This window comes from Pseudorca crassidens, chromosome 1 (assembly GCF_039906515.1).
Source record: "Pseudorca crassidens isolate mPseCra1 chromosome 1, mPseCra1.hap1, whole genome shotgun sequence".
Classification (NCBI taxonomy): Eukaryota; Metazoa; Chordata; class Mammalia; order Artiodactyla; family Delphinidae; genus Pseudorca; species Pseudorca crassidens.
In genome coordinates, this window is record NC_090296.1 from 21,620,149 (window position 1) to 21,637,675 (window position 17,527).

Here is a 17,527-nt window from a genome sequence, read left to right on the forward strand (position 1 = left end):
ACTCTTTGCCTTTATTACAATCATATACGCCTAATTGCGGCTAAACACATCAGTAAAAAAAGGCATTCACCTATTTAAATTCACCTAGAACCCTAGGCTCCATAAAACTAGAACCACAACAAAGTCATGAATTATTTTTCAGAATCAAGTAACTACAAATTTCATCCAACTTGTTCAAAATCTAATCAAGGTTTGCCAGTTCCAGAATAGGTTATTACACCAGGGCTCATTTTGGCAGTTGGTTCTTATAATATCACTCCCCCAGAACCATGGCATTTTGCTTTCTTCACAGAAGCCACCTTATGGCAACAACTCCTTTTTCTTTTTTCTTCTCGTTCATAAACATTTAAGTCTCCAAAGGAAAGGGAAACCAGGATGTGGACTATCTCATGAACTCTTCTACTTCCATTTTAAAGGAACTTTAATAATGCATTATTCCTTCAGTTTGGATAACCAGATAGTTTCTCCAGATTATGTTACCACAAAATACAGGCTGCCAATTTTCTTGTAAAGTAACTGTCAACCTTTTAAATATGAACTATCAATACCATTTTTTCAATTTTATAGCAAAAAGCAATGTGCCAATTGTCAAGGTAGGTGATGGACCCCATTGTTTTATTCTCTAATGCTTGACATAAGTGATGTAATATATGCAACTGATGTAAAATTTATTTTTTTAAAAAGTGCTTGTAAACAGTGAAATGCTACTCAAATAAAAGATTGCTATGGGTTTCCTCCTGTGGGTTTTATTGGATGTTAAGTTATTGAGCTATTAATAATTTTGGATACCTCTATTTTTTCCTCAAGAACATTTATTAAAATGCTTAGCTGTTGAAAAATATGTAAATGAGAAGATAATTTTATTAACCCAGATAGTGCACTGTTAGCTTATGAGAAGTTTAGAGAGTTGGTACTATGCTAAAATGAGATATTTGTTTCATGCTTAGCAGAAAACATATGGGGGAATATACATATATATTGGATTAAGGTTTTTTTAAAAACACAAATAATATTTCAAGAAGAAAATAAACATTAAGGGTTCTTGTTGTTGTGTATAGGGTTCTTTCCATTCTGCCCTTTTTAAAATCCATTTTATAGATTTTGTAATTTTTCAAGAGTTAAGACTTTGCAGCTTAATTTATGTGATTATCCAGAGAAACTAATTCAAAAAGTGGACAACTTTGTGGAAGTGACTTTATCAGGCTTAGGAAGGCAAAATTTAAAAGGAAAACTAATTTTGTCACAAATATCCTTCAGTCAGCAAAAGCTCTTATTTAAAGTAGTCAGACTTTCTAAAATACTTAGGCAATTAAAATCAGATTTATTTTACATAATGGGAGGATCTCAAACAGTATGATTCATTTCAACTCATCCAGAATATCAACCCCCTTTCAATCTCACCTAGCTGCTAGCTGGAGTGTAGAACTGTAAAATGTTAATTGGCGAGAGAGAACATGTTTGGAACACCTGCCTTTGAGTTTTAGACAAAGCCCTTTCTCATTTCTGAGCTCAGACATAGGTGCTGACACATTTCTGGGTGGGCCAATGGTAGACTCTTTTCTAAGGGTTTTCCACCACCAATATTTGTTGCCTAAAGTGTATTCAAAATGGTGATTATGAATATGCACATATACCAGGTTGCTCAGAAAAACTCCATTGTGAGTTTGTCAGAAACACATCTGCCCACTCATCTACCTTCTTTCTCTCACCACTCCCTTCCTTCCTCTACCAGCCCATTTTCTGAGGATATTAAGGTTGAGACTGAAGAACTCACTCCAAATCATTAGACAACAGTTATAACAGTAGCCAAGAGAAAGGAGCTTCTTTTTGTTTAACATAAAACTGACAGGGTAGTTGGATCCCAATGTCCACAGTGGGAAACTAAGACCCAACTTGTAGGTAAATCTGATTAAAGTGGGACATAAGGAAAAGAATCAGAAATGAAATCCTTAAGGAAACTCTTACCAGCTAAACAATACACAAAGCATCATCTCTTCTTTTGTCAACCATACTCTTGTGTATGTCTATGTATTTGTATATGTTTCTATGCATGTGGAAAAATATGGAAGGATAACACCTCTGTATTACTTGAATCGCTAAACCAGTCATCATATAGAAGAAAACAATTGGGTACTAAAAATCATATACATCAAAAAAGCTATATCAAATCATTTCAATATTCACTTAAAAATTTTTTTTCTAAAGTGAGCATGGTAGAGTGGAAGTAGAAAACTGTATAAGTGGACTGAACATTTGCATTTGGATGTTGGTAATTACAATCTGGGTGAACTTGAGTAACTCTCCTCTGAACTTTCCTCATTTGTGAAGATTGAATTGAACCAGGTAACCACTATGTTCTCTTCTGCTATCAAAACACATCTTGGTTTTACATAAGCAAGATTAAACATCTTACAGAAACATTTAAAGTAATTTCAGATAGCTAAACCATTTTTAAGACACCGTGTTAACCAACTATAAAAAAAAAAGATCTTTGTAAAACAGTAAACCTCAGGTTGGTACTGATGAAGTCCAAGGTGACAGCAATCTCCTTTTGAATACTATTGGCCTTTGAACCCCACACTGTTTGCTTCTTGGGAGAAAGGAGCTTGTCAGGCCATTGCTTATTGGGCATGTTAGGTGCCCAATATGTATTTGTTGCATGATTAAATAAATAAACCCTTATGTTTAAGTCTTTTTTACTCATAGATCTATTTCATGAAGTGGAGAATTACTTGGTATGGTTTAAGGGGAACAAAAAACTAAACAAATAAAGAAACTTGTTTTTCTGAATTTTTGTTTTCTTGTTCAGCAGTCCTTGAAGATCTCTGTATTTTCTTCCAGGTAGGAAAAAACTCTTTCTTTTGTAGAGAGTATCTGCCCATTTTATAATTGCTATAGGGCACACCCGTTCATGTGGCAGCACTGACGGATGTATTTCTCATATGAACTTGAAGACTGAGATGTATGTACCTGAACAACAGATTAATCAGCACATGAACATGGGCTGTTGTGTCTTACTGATTAATTATGCTGAATGATGGATACAGGTTTAATCACTTTACCTGATAGATGTTAGGAGCTTGCAAATGATAGTCACCATATCATTTCTCAATAAATTGCTTTTTAACCAGCTTACTGTAGAAACTTCAGGTAGTTTATGTTCCAGGGGAAAAAAAAGCACGGGATTTTCCATGCATCACTTTACATTTCTACTAATTTATCTTAAAGTTTGTTCTCTGACCAAAAAGTCATACTTATGTAAATACAGCAGTTATCCAGGAATTCCACTGTGGGGAAATCTGTCTGTCTTACCAACTAGAAAACATAATTTAAAAGGTTAATAGGATTCATAATTGGGTTTATAATGTTAAAGAAATTTCCTTAAGCTTTAAAACCATCAACTCAAGGTTAAAATTATCTGTCTAGGGCTTCCCTGGTGGCGCAGTGGTTGAGAGTCCGCCTGCCGGTGCAGGGGACACGGGTTCGTGCCCCGGTCTGGGAAGATCCCACATGCGGCGGAGCGGCTGGGCCCGTGAGCCCTGGCCACTGAGCCTGCCCTCCACAACGGGAGAGGCCACAACAGTGAGAAGCCCACATACCGCAAAAAAAAAAAAAAAAAAAAAAAAAAAATTATCTGTCTAAAAATGAAGAGGAAGAAACATAACTACAAATTGGCTCTTCTGCTTTTGAGGGAAATGCTAGATTGGTTCATATAAGAAATATGGAGGAACTTATTGATCATTTCTGTAATTGAAAAAAAACAGCATGTATTGTATAATTAATATTTTCCTCCTAAACAATTTAGTAGACAGTCCCTAAGGAGAAAATAAATAATACATGGACCATTGAGATTTAACAAATTGATAGAAACCCCTCCCACTGGCACTAAGTTAATCTCTCCCTTTTTATTTCACTGCAGTTTGTACTTCTATCACAGCTTATTATTAGCCTAGATTTTCACCCTATGAAAATTTATTAGAGCTACATATGTGCATTGCTCTCTTCTTCATTAGAGGTAGTGGTGGGCTGGAAAACGGTGGCCATCATACCTTATTTAGCACTGTCCTTCACAATGCTTAAATAGTTCCTTACAGGCAGTAGATACTCAATAAAATCTTATTGAATTTAACTGAATAAACGTATAGGTTACACAGGGGAAAATGTTAGTTTGTCCATACATGATCTCCCTAACTCCTTTCAGCTATAGGTAAACTGCCTTAAACCTCAGCCCCACTCAGGCTCTGACTGAACCATAAAGGGCTACACTCTGATTAGTAGGTTGAGTCTAGCATTACCTGTGAGCAACAGGGTGTCTTCCCAGATGTCCCCTCTCTTGCTCCCTGTCCTTTTGTACAAGACATTGGTGAGTCTTCTGCCACACTGATCCCTTATGAGTACTTCAGTCTCCCTGCGGGGTGTTAGACTGAGCCTCATAACCTAGCTGGGTAAACTTGAGGGGGCATTGCTATGGGGCCTAACTTCCTGCCAACACCCTCTCTTGTAATCCAAGCCTAGTCATGAACTTGAATAATTTCACCACCTGGAAACTTCAGTTGCCGACACCAGCTCTTATTTTCATACCAAAACTTAAACTCTTTCCACCATTTATCCTGAGTCTAAAGCAACCATGGTGGAGTTCCCACCAAAGTATCAGGATCAGAACCAATGCATGGCTGGCTTGAGATTTCAACAGAAGTGTGAGCAAGATTTCCGGAGCTTTCTCTGAAAGGTAGAAGAGCAGAGGCAGAGTTACAGGTCGAAAAGGCCCTTTTGTGGCAATTACAAGGTTAGTGGAATCATAAATAATAATGTTGGGAGTCAAAGAACCTTGGCTTCCTGAGCCAGTGTCTTCTTAACTGCTCCAAGCTTCAGCTTCCTCGTCTGTCCAATAGAGATAAAGCTGGCTTGTTATAAGGCTTAAGTGGTGCAGGGAGAAGGAACATAAAGTGCCTAGTACAGTATCTGATTTGTTAGTGCTTAATAAATATTAACTACATTTAATTTTTTTCTTTTCATATAAGAAGAACAAACAGCAGTTAACTCAACAAAAATAGGTTGGAGAAGTGGGCATAGCCCTGGAAGTGACCACTGACCTTGGAGGTTTCCAGAAGGCTTGAATTAATTCAACCCTAAATGGCCCTGATTCAAGTCATGGAGGGAAAGGAGACCTGTAGGCCCTCCTCCCAGGGGGGCTTAACCCTGACACACTTTGATCCTTTTAGTGATAAACCTAGACCTATGTCTTTTGCCAATGCTGGTGCTACATAGCGAAAACTAGGCACGTGGTGACAACAGCACTTGAAGACAGGCCCAGCCCTAACATTTGTGGGACTCAGGACAAGGGTACAAATGGAGGTCCATGCATCTTATATCTAAATATTTAAAAGTTATAAATAAGGCTATCAAACCATTAAATAAAATATGTTTGATCCTCTGACCTTACAAATATACCTTCATACAACCAGGAAATTCAGGTTTGAATTTACAATTTTTGGACAGATTAGAGTTTCCTGCTATAATGTGGTGGTGTAGGGGAGCTGTCTCCAGACCCTTGTCTGTCCCAGCTTAGGTCTTCATCGGGAGGGTCTTGCTACATACTTCCTTCTTCAAAAGGAGCCCCTTAAAAATCCCTTGGGTATGGGGGTAAGTATATTGGTGGCTTGGTCTACTTACAAGTGAAGAACTCAAGAAGTATGCTTGCACAGGCTCTGGAAACTGACTCAGGACCATGTGGATGTGGACAAAATACTGGGTACTCATAGTATGGTCTAGAAGGGGGAGGTACTGCCACTAGTGAGGACATCCTCTTGGTCTTATGCTCCTCTGGTTTCAGCCACAGGGGAGCTAGAACAGGGCCCTCTAAAGCCCAGGACCTGGGAAAGAAGTCCATCTTGCCCAGGTCTAAGGGCAAGATGGTTAAGTGATGGATTTAGTAACAAAAGATCACACCCTGAATGTAGTAGTAGCAGCCCTTGGTTACAAAGCAGCATGAGTTATGCCCAAGGATATAAAATCTGACCATCATTTGCTGATGTACTGTGACAGTGACTCAAGGGAATTCAGCATTCGGGGATTTTTTGAATCTCTTTTTTTTCTCTTTTACTTTCCCCATTTTCGTCTCTCTCTCTCTTTTTTTTTTTTTTTCTGGCTTCTAAGTGTGTGCACTGCTGTTTTATTATAAGGAACTAGCTGTTTTTTGGTCAGTTAGCAGCGTAGGTGTGTTGTCCTTGAGTCTTTATAATAGAAAACTTTAGAAAACTTTATACACAATTTTTATTTGGGTAATCAATCAATATATTTATGTGAAAAAGCCTTGAATTATTCTTGGAAATGATACAACCCACCTAAGACCTTCTGATCAAAGTTCCATCTACAGAAGACAATAAAAGATTATATAGCTTTAAAATAAAGGTTTAAAACTTCTAAAACTATATTCTATTCTTCCTATTTTCCACCCAGGGGAGCTCTTCAAAGCAAAGATGGAAAATTAGCTAGCTATCCAGAATTACTACGTGTGGGAAAGAACTGTGAATGATAGGCAGTTACTTAGAAAGTAAGGTTTCCATTATTCAGATTATTATGTCACTAAGATTAAGAAGATAGTTCTTTATAATGAGTACAATCACAGAAATTTAAAGTTGATAGGGACTTTAAAAATTATCAAAATCACTGTGAAAAAAACTAAAAATTGAAGTGGTTTAGTAAGTTGTTCAAGGTCATAGGTGTAGAGATTGGACTGGGATCCAGATGTCATTTCTAGTTAAGTGGTTGTCTTAGTTTGGCCTACTATAACAAATTACCAGGGAGTGAGTGGCTTAAACAACAAACATTTATTTCTCACAGATCTGAAGGCTGGGAAGTCCAAGATCAAGGTTCTGGCAGATTCTTTGCTGGTGAAATCCCCCTTCCTGTTTTGTAGGTGGCTGCTTTCTTGCTATATTTTCACATGGTGGGGGAGAGAGAGATCATCTCTCTCATGTTTCTTCCTACAAGAGCATCAGTCGCATTCATAAGGGCTCCACCGATCACCTCCCAAAGGCCCCACCTCCTCATACCATCACATCAGGGATTAGGGTTTCAACACGTGAATTTGGGGAGGATACAAATGTTCATAACACTGAGTTTTCCTCTGTAATGAGGTACTGACTATAGGACTGTGAGTACTAAGTGTGTTTCCAGATTTTCTTGGAAGATTACAAATAAAGGTAAGAAATGGTGTTAATGAAAGAAGAAAAAAGTAAAGGAACAGGAACCTCCATGTGCCTCAGGGTACCTAGAAAGGAGACTCTCCTGGGTCACAGGCATACAGGGAGGCTGTCATCTCCTCTGAAACCCAATGCCTAATCTGAAACTATTAGTACAATAGTCCCCACTTATCTGTAGTTTTGCTTTTATTGGTTTCAGTTACCCAGGGTCAACCATGGTCCAAAAATGTTAAATGGAAAATTCCACAGAAAGAAACAATTCATAAGTTTTAAATCGTGTGCCATTCTAAGTAGCAGTGATAAAATCTCCCGCCATCCCACTCTGTCCTGCTGGGGACATGAATCACCCCTTTGTCCAGCGTATGTTGCTTGTTCGCCACTTAGTAGCATCATGGTTGACTGTCACACTATTGCAGTGCTTGTGTTCAGATAAACCTTCTTTTACTTAACAATGGCCCCAAACTGCAAGAATAGTGATGCTGGCCATCCAGATATTCTCTTACTGTGCCTAATTTATAAATTAAACTTTACCATAGGTATGAATGTATAGGAAAAAACATAGTATACATAGGGTTCAGTACTATCTATAGTTTCATGCATCCACTAGGGGTCTTGGAATGTATCCCTCATGGATAAAGTGGGCCTACCGTGTATCATTTTTCTAAGGAGACCGTCTCATCGAAAGACAGAAGGAAAAGAGGCAGAAAATCATAGCAAAGAGAAGACCACCCAGAAATTTGAAATATTAAACATCAAGTCTGAATTTGGTTTGAATCATCATCCTGCCCACTGATAAGTTTTCATGAAGTACAGAACTCATAAGGCACAGGAAGATGAGTCAAAGTCTTTTCCTCCACAGAAATCACTTTCTGAGTTACTCTTTGGGGGAAAAGAGCTCAGTTAAATGAGCCCAAATGCTTTGCATGTTTGATTTGAAGTGGATCTGACAATGACACACCAAGGAGGCATCAGTATTAGTAGCCAGAGCTGGTGATGCTGAGTGCAGCAAGCTGGAGGCATAGAATCTGTAACGACAGAGAATCAGTCCAAATAGGATTAATTTAGGACTGCCTGTCACTTGTGACTCTTGGGCCAGTTGTACAAGGAGGACTGGCTGAGACTGCGAAATGGCCTTGAACTTGTTTTTACTTGTAACTAGCAGCTGTATGAACTCGCCCCCTAAATTTAGCACATAGGAGGATGAAGAGTTGAAGGAAAACTAATAGAAGGTTAGTGGATTCTCCACTGAGGTAGATTCCCTCTTACATAAGGAGATCCCAAGGGCATGTGTTTCAAGGAATATGCTTACAATATTAGTTCACTTAGGATGGAAGTTTCCATTTTGAGGGTTCGTATATTTGTCACAGATTGAATACTGACTTGGCATCGTCTCTACAGCAACTCAGGTGTAATCCCTCAAGAAATGGGAAAGTCAGCATCATTCCAGAAGAAATGTTGGAAGTGGATTTCTGACTACTCTACATGAAAAAATTTATGTTTTATATAAAATAGATAAAAAAATGAAAATCTCTCCCAGAATCAGAAAATATTAGATGTGGAAACGATCCTCAAGATAATCTATTTTAATCTTCTTATTTAATAAATGAGGAGCAAAGTTCTAGAGAGGTTAGAGGACAGACCAAGATTATAGAGCCAATAGAGAAAGGTAGTATAGAGCAGTGGTTTAAAAAGTGTGTTCTAGTGTCACACTGCCTTGGTATAAATGGTGGCTCCACTAATTACTGGTTATGTAACTTTGAGTGTGTTATTCAAATTTTCTGCATGTCAGATATCCTATATATAAATGGGAGTCATAGTTTCTACTATACTGAGATTACTATGAAGATTAAATAAGGTATTTTGTATAAAATGGTCTGTACAGTTGCAAGACAGATGGTAATCAATAAACACTAATTATTCATAATACTAACAATAGTATCATGATGACAATGATAACTTCATCATTTTTTTTACATGACAAGATAAGAATTATTAGTTCAGAGATCTACATTTGTGCCCTCTAAAACTCACCAGAAATTTCAGAGTCAAATTTAACTGCAACCAACTATAAGCTAATGAAAGGCTTTTCTACTGAAAGAGCTAAGTGCACTACTGGTAGGATAAAGACTGAAGTACTTTTGGAAGAGCTGAAAAGACTGCGGAGGATACAATTGAAGAACTTAGTAACATGTGGAACAATTAAAAGTGAATGGACATGGATTTCTCGACAGATGTCAGCCTAACAAAGAGATCTAGTGAATTGTCACAGAATTCTGTCTTTAGTTTTATTCCAGATAACATATTCATAAATATCCTCAATATAGAAGACAATGGTTATCAATCAGGAGGATGAAGTTAAATAGATGAGGTCAAGTATTGTAGGGCGCGGTCAGCTAACTGCCACGCAGCAGGAAGCTGAAGCAAGCTGAATCATCCTTCCTGTGGCCACTGCGCTTGCGCTAAGTATACTAATGAGGTTTTAAAGTAGCGACCTATCCGATGCTGGCTCACAAGTCGCACCATCAGCGAAAGCCAATCACAGAGCGACACATGTTCTTAATCCCTATATAAGCAGACTGCTATAGGATTGCGGGGTCTTCCTTCCATCTTTTCTTTAACCAAGCTGTGCTCCAATAAAGTGTGATACGAGAAGAATCTTGCGTGTGGCGACTCGTCATTCTGCTGGTCGGAGGCGGCTCGCCACATTTGGTGCCGAAACCCGGGAACTTCGCGCCCTGCATGGAGGACCGATTCAGAACTCGACACACGGAGTGAACCGTCGGTGAGTAGTCCAGTCAGGTATGTTTTTCGGGGGTTTGGAGCCTGAAGTTTTTACTTTCGCTTTTGTCCTTTTAGTGTTTCTCATATTTTTCGTTTGCTTGTGGCTACGGTGCCACCAGCCCGATCGAGTGTGTCTTCCCTGGCCGATAGATAAGTCAAGCATTTTTCCAATTTAATAAGTCGCTCGTAGATAAGGGCGCAAAATGGGGAATAGTTCGTCCACGGAGCCTACAACTGATTTTCATGAGCCTATTCAAGCCCTTTTAAGGGACCGAGGGCTAAAGCTCTCTCATAAAACCATAAGTAGGCTGCTACAAGATATCGAAAGTGCCGCGCCGTGGTTTGGGGTATCAGGCAGCTTGACTGTTCCGTCATGGGAAAAACTCGGAAAAGACCTAGAGGAGTGTAACACAAGGGGAGAACTTTCTCGAGGCGCTCTCCCCTTGTGGAGCATGATACTTTATTGCCTAAAGGAAGGAAAATGTGAAGAAATTATTCAACGAGGACGCAAGGCTCTTAGCATGTGTCAAGATAGCGCATCAGAGAATGAACAAACAGGGACTACGGTAGACAGGCCTGAAATTATGAAAAGAGAAAAAAGAAAACAAAAGGAAAAGCAAGAAACGGTGCCAGGATTATATCCAATCCTAGATGAGTTTAAGGAATTATATTTGTTTCAAGATGAATTAAATCCTAGAAAGGAGGAAGATTTAGAAGGAGCGGCCGCGGCATATGAACAAGAGCGGTATGGGCATTGGTACATGCCGCCGCTCGCTAGCCCACCATATTTTAATCCTGCGGAGGCTAGAGCTTCCGCCCCTGCTCAGGCCTCCACCTCAGTTGCGGCAGTTAATGCTCCCCCTCCTATGCCAAAGTGTACTTTTATTCCTCGGGAAGCATGGTCCCAGTTGGCCACTGCTTCCCCCGTGTTTGAAGATCCAGCTACACGCCAACGATATTGTGAGATGATAGATCATAAGCTCATTAGGGATCTTGCAGAAGCGGCTAAAAGAGATGGCGTGTCCGCCAATTACACTATCATGTTGTTGCAGCGCCTCACGCGAAATGCGTTAACACCTACAGACTGGCAGGATATTGCCCGCGCTTGCTTAACGATGGGGCAATACCTAGATTGGAAATCAATCGTGTCTGACCTAGCACATAGTCAGGCGCGGGAGAATGCTGCCAATGGGCAGCCGGCCTGGAATGTTGACATGCTGTTGGGACAGGGACAATGGATAAATAATCAGACCATGTTCCCTGTGCAAGTTTACAGCCAAATAAACGAAATTAACATGCGGGCCTGGCGAGCCCTCCCCAACAAAGGAGAAGTTTCAGGGAATTTAACCAAGATTATACAGGGCGGCACAGAACCATTTTCCGATTTCGTAGCTAGAATGATGGAGGCTGCCGGACGGATTTTTGGTAATGTAGATGAGGCTATGCCATTAGTAAAACAATTAGTTTATGAACAATGCACAAAAGAGTGTCGCAGAGCGATAACACCTTATAAAGGGAAGGGCATTGAAACCTGGATGAAAGCATGTAGAGAGATCGGAGGGCCTTTGTCTAATACAGGGCTTGCTGCGGCTGTGCTGGCTGCCGCCCACAGTGTACAGAACCCTGCCAAGTCAGGGGTTTGTTTCCAATGTGGAAAGCCTGGGCACATTAAGAAACAGTGCAAAAATGCAGGTGCGAGACCTAAAATGCTACAAGCTCAAAGAGTTCCAGGAACTTGTCCTAGATGCAAAAAAGGAAAACATTGGGCTAATGAATGTAGATCTGTTAAAGATATAAATGGGCAGCCCATTCAGCCCGCTGCACAGGTAGCTAATCCAAGAAATATCCATACAGCCAATTCAAAAAACGGGATAACGGGCCCCCGGTCCCAGGGCCCGAAGATTTTTGGGGCCCACGAGAGTGTGAACCTTCAGCCACTCCGACCCCAAGGCGAGCCACGTCAGGCTCCGCAGGGTTGGACCTCCGTGCCACCTCCAGAATGGTATTAACAATAACCATGGGCATACAGCCCATAGATACAGACATGAAAGGACCACTACCTAGAGGGACGGTTGGGTTGGTGTTAGGACGATCCTCCTCTATTTTGAAAGGACTTATTGTCCTCCCCGGAGTGATTGATCCTGATTATATCGGAGTTATTAAGGTAATGTGTCAATCCCCCAGAGGGATCATTACTATAGCCCCTGGTGATCGGATAGCTCAATTGTTAATTTTGCCCTCTTTTCATGAAAATTATCCCGCATGTTCTGCAGAACGAGGATCCAAGGGTTTTGGATCCACTGGAATTGATTTAGCCTTTTTGTCATTATCCCTTGATGATCGTCCTATGATGAGTCTAACCGTAGAAGGGAAAACATTTTCAGGTTTGGTAGATACCGGAGCAGATCGGAGCATTATAACTACTAGAGATTGGCCAGGCTCTTGGCCCCTACAAGAGTCTTCTCAAACCTTGCAAGGTCTAGGATATGCACAGACACCCAAAGTTAGCTCCAAGGAATTAACTTGGATCTCTAAAGATCAGAAGGGAAGATTTCAACCCTTTGTGGTTGAGGGATTGCCATTTAATTTATGGGGAAGGGATGTACAAAGTCAAATGAAACTTAGACTTACTAATGATTATTCTGAAGTCGCACAAAATATTATGCTTAAATCGGGATTTATACCTAATAGAGGGATAGGACGTAAGTTACAAGGCATGACCGCCCCTATAGAAGCCCGCGGAAATTTAAACCGCCGAGGCTTGGGTTTTTCTCAAGGGTCACTGAGTTTATGATTCCTATTACATGGAGGACCACAACACCTGTGTGGCTACCTCAGTGGCCTTTGTCAAAGGAAAAGCTGGAGGCGGCATCCAAACTAGTGGATGAGCAGCTACAATTAGGGCATTTAGAACCCTCCCAGTCACCCTGGAATACTCCGATTTTTGTTATTAAGAAAAAATTAGGGAAATGGCGTTTGCTTCATGATCTGCGAGCTATAAATCAGCAAATGCAAATTATGGGGCCTATACAGCGCGGTTTGCCAGTATTGACAGCTCTTCCGCGAAACTGGCCTGTTATAGCAGTAGATATTAAAGATTGTTTCTTTTCTATTCCTTTGAATAGTCGAGATAAAGAAAGAGTTGCCTTTACTCTGCCCTCTGTTAATCATGAACAGCCCGATAAGAGATATCATTGGGTTGTGCTCCCTCAAGGTATGGCCAATAGTCCTACTATGTGCCAACTTTATGTTGACATGGCCTTGCAACCAGTAAGAAATGAATTTCCTAAAGTTAGGATTATTCACTATATGAATGATGTTTTATTGTCAGCCCCTTGTATGGAGTTGCTTGAACAGGCCTTAGGCGTTTTGATCAAATATTTAGGGAATAGGGGATTATTTCTTGCTCCCGAAAAAATACAGAAGGGAGATGTTGTAAATTTTTTAGGAGCTACTGTACATAGGAATAAGATAGTACCTCAAAAAATTGAGATTAGGACTAATTGCTTAAAAACATTAAATGATTTTCAAAGGTTACTTGGAGATGTGAATTGGATTCGGCCATATTTAAGTTTAACCCGCTTGGATCTAAAACCTTTGTTTAGTGTATTAGAGGGAAATCCTGATCTTAATTCCCCACGCCAATTGACCCCAGAAGCCCATCAGGCACTTCAAAAGGTAGAACAAGCTATTACAAATGCACAATTAGAACGCTGTGATGATTCTCAACCGGTTTGGATGTGTATTCTTCCTACCTTGGGGTTTCCAACTGGTGTTCTTTGGCAAAGTGGACCTTTATTGTGGATTCACACAAAATCTATGGGAATGAGAACTTTGTCACATTACCCATCTATGGTTGCCGAGGTCGCCTTATTGGGTATTAAGCAATGTGTTTCCTCTTTTGCAAGAACGCCCGAAAGGCTTGTAGTCCCATATACGAAAGATCAAGTAGAAGTGCTAGCAGCAACTACTTCCGAGTGGTCCATACTTATATGTATATTTTCTGGTATTATTGATAATCATTTGCCAAAGAGTGAACTTTTGAAGTTTGTGACTCAACAACCTGTTGTATTCCCAAGAATTACTGTAGATCAGCCACTGTTTAATGCTTTGACAATTTATACAGACGGGTCTAAAACGGGAAAAGGAGCTTATATGGTCCAAGGAAAACAACCAGTGATCATTGAATGTCGACCTGATGCTCCTCAAGTGGTTGAATGTCAAGTAGTTTTAGAAGTTTTTAGACGCTTTCAAGAGCCTTTTAATTTAATTTCTGATTCCTTATATGTGGTGAATGCTGTTAAGCACTTAGAAGTTATTTCTTTTGTTAAAACATCTAGCACTGTAGCTTCCTTGTTGACAGGAATAAGATGTCAAATATTACATCGTCAACATCCCTTTTATATTACCCATATTCGGGCTCATTCTTTGTTACCCGGCCCCATGGCTAAAGCTAATGAACAAGTTGATCTGGCCACACGCGCTCTAACAGCGCTAGACTCTACGACACAGGCTCAAGAGTTTCATAAGCTATATCATGTGTCATCTACAGTCTTAAGAAAAAAAATTTAACATTACCAGAGCTTTGGCTAGGAATATTGTGAAGAGTTGTTCTGCTTGCGCCCAATTTTTGCCTACCCAAAAGACTGGGGTTAACCCCAGAGGCATTCTTCCAAATGAATTATGGCAAATGGATGTTACCCATGTTTCCTCCTTTGGAACGCTCCAATATGTACATGTTTCAGTGGATACCTGTTCTGGAGTGGTACATGCCACGCCTCTTTTTGGAGAAAAGGTTCAAAATGTTATTACCCACTGCCTTGAAGCTTGGGCAGCGTGGGGCAAACCTGCTAAGATTAAGACTGATAATGGCCCAGCCTATACTTCCAAAAGCTTTGCTCTTTTTTGTCAAAAAATGCAGGTGATTCATATTACAGGCTTGCCCTATAATCCACAAGGACAAGGAATTATAGAACGCACAAATCGCACGCTTAAAGAACTCTTAATAAAACAAAAAGGGGGAATCGCAGAGAACTGTACCCCTAGACAGAGACTTTCACTTGCCTTATTTACCATAAATTTTTTACATTTAAATGATGATAAAGAAACCTCTGCTGAACGCCATGTGGCAACAAACCATAAAAATTATGGCAAAGTGATGTGGAAAGATGTGTTGTCCAATCAATGGAAGGGCCCGGATCGTGTTATTACTCGATCCAGGGGATCTCTTTGTGTCTCCCCACAGGATCAAGATCCGATCTGGGTGCCATCAAGACTGACGAGAATTGTTGAAGAAAACTTCAGAGAAGATGCTGAGCTGGATGTTCCTGATGATTCTTCCCTTGCTTAGGGCAGAGAATATGACGTTCTGGGGAATTGGCCGGACCTGGCCAGTTCCCATGCCGGTTCACTCTCAGAGCAGAGTTCTTCCAATATTTTATTCCACTAGTTGTGAAATGAATACGGCCTGTACCCAGCCATTGAATTATGACTGGGCACCGTATAATGCCAGTGATTTTATTTTGAATCGAAGTCTTTGTATTAGTTGGAATTCCACAAAGGATTGTATCCTTTTGGCCAGGATAACCTTGACCACTTGGAACAATCCACTTAGAAATAATTTGGTTCCATTGAATATGTTGAATGAAGCTTTGAGCAAGATAACTCAAGGCCACACTTCAGGTTCAGGTATAGGGAATTCCAGTGAAAATGAGATGAATATTACCACTTTAGTTTTGGAACATACAGGGATAGTTCCTTTAAGAAATAATGCTTCTGATAAAACAAGTGCCAACAGGACTGTTGTCGCCCCCTATTGTGAGCCAGTCACATCAACACCCCCAGTCTTTACCCCTTGTCAGGGGGGAACTTATGCTAAGTATGAACTTAGTTCAGGCTTTCAATTTTCCCCTGATTTAAAGTCCTATATGGGAAGAAAGGAAAAAGGAAATGATACTAATGAGACAAAAGGAAATGATAGTACAAAGTGGTATTTTGAAGGATGGCCATTTTATTCTTGGTTATTAGTTAATGAGGCAGGAGTAGGCATGGATATTTCTGCTTTGGCCACTTTACAGATGCCCTGAATAGGAGTGCAGAGATTGGAGAATTCCTAAAGGGAAACTGGTCTCAAGAAGCTGAACGGATGATATTTAAGCAAAAGATTCAGATTATGCAACTGAATGCTACCAAGCTGGAACCCGTTACCTTTGGAGATTTTACCTCTTGGCTCTCTTCTGCCTTTTCCTTCTTTAAAGAGTGGGTAGGGGTGGGGATCTTTGGGCTCTGATTATAATATGTCTCTGGTTGGTCTGTCGCATGCGCGTCAGGGCACATCGAGATAAGGTCCTACTCACTCAAGCACTTTTGGCTGTTAGTGAAGGTGATTCTCCCGCAGCCTGGGTCTCCGTCCTGAACAGTTCGAATTGATTGCCCTTGCACAGAGAGGCCCTGTTGCCATTGCACCTCTATAGGGAATCAAAACTTATTCTGAGTCAGCCTTTGCACCCTGCAGCCCTTGTTGGCATTGCACGCAGGAAGGTGTCTCAGACATGCCAACGGAAGACTGCCCTCGAACAGTGAGCACATCATGAGGTGAACACTTGTACGGGCTACATTCTGCTTGGTGATCCTAGTAAATAAAAAAGGGGGAGATGTAGGGCGCGGTCAGCTAACTGCCACGCAGCAGGAAGCTGAAGCAAGCTGAATCATCCTTCCTGTGGCCACTGCGCTTGCGCTAAGTATACTAATGAGGTTTTAAAGTAGCGACCTATCCGATGCTGGCTCACAAGTCGCACCATCAGCGAAAGCCAATCACAGAGCGACACATGTTCTTAATCCCTATATAAGCAGACTGCTATAGGATTGCGGGGTCTTCCTTCCATCTTTTCTTTAACCAAGCTGTGCTCCAATAAAGTGTGATACGAGAAGAATCTTGCGTGTGGCGACTCGTCATTCTGCTGGTCGGAGGCGGCTCGCCGCAAAGTATTAGCAGTCTACAGCCAAAAGATAAGTTTAGAGAGAAAACATTGAATAGATATATTTCAATTTTTAAAAAGCAACTGCATAAGCAAAAGACAAAGGAGAAGCTTTAGCAGTAGCACATGTCAAAAACATTTATCAGTTTCAGCTGCCATTAAACCTAAAATGATGCAAAACCCAAAAAGCAGTAAGTTTACTGACAACAAATCCATGTATCAGTTGAAAATTGTGAGTAAATATTTTATGAATTTGAAAATCTGGATGACTATTGCCTCTCTAGAATAATATCACAAGGTAGAAATCAAAATCCTCAGGAAATAAATGTTGAAAAAAGTGAAAGAGATGAAATCAAAGCTGACAGGTCTCAAGAAAAGAGTAGACAAAAAGTAAAATCAATGCAGTCATAACGATGAAAATGGAATGCACACAAGAGTGAAAAAAAAACACTGAAGAATACATATTGGCAGAGAGGATAAAAATAAAGCATATTTACAAAAAGAAATGGAAGAAAAAATAAAGACGAATGAGCAAATGATAGAGAATTAGGGAAGGGAAATCCA

The 17,527-nt window shown here is 40.3% G+C and overlaps 1 long non-coding RNA gene across 1 annotated transcript; it reads left to right on the plus strand.

The window, feature by feature from the left end:
• The first annotated feature begins 14,860 nt into the window (after positions 1 to 14,860).
• On the plus strand, positions 14,861 to 16,918 carry LOC137219728 (uncharacterized). Its single transcript, XR_010941223.1, has 2 exons — positions 14,861 to 15,551; positions 16,085 to 16,918. It is a non-coding gene; the product is annotated as an uncharacterized lncRNA (long non-coding RNA).
• Positions 16,919 to 17,527: the final 609 nt, after the last annotated feature.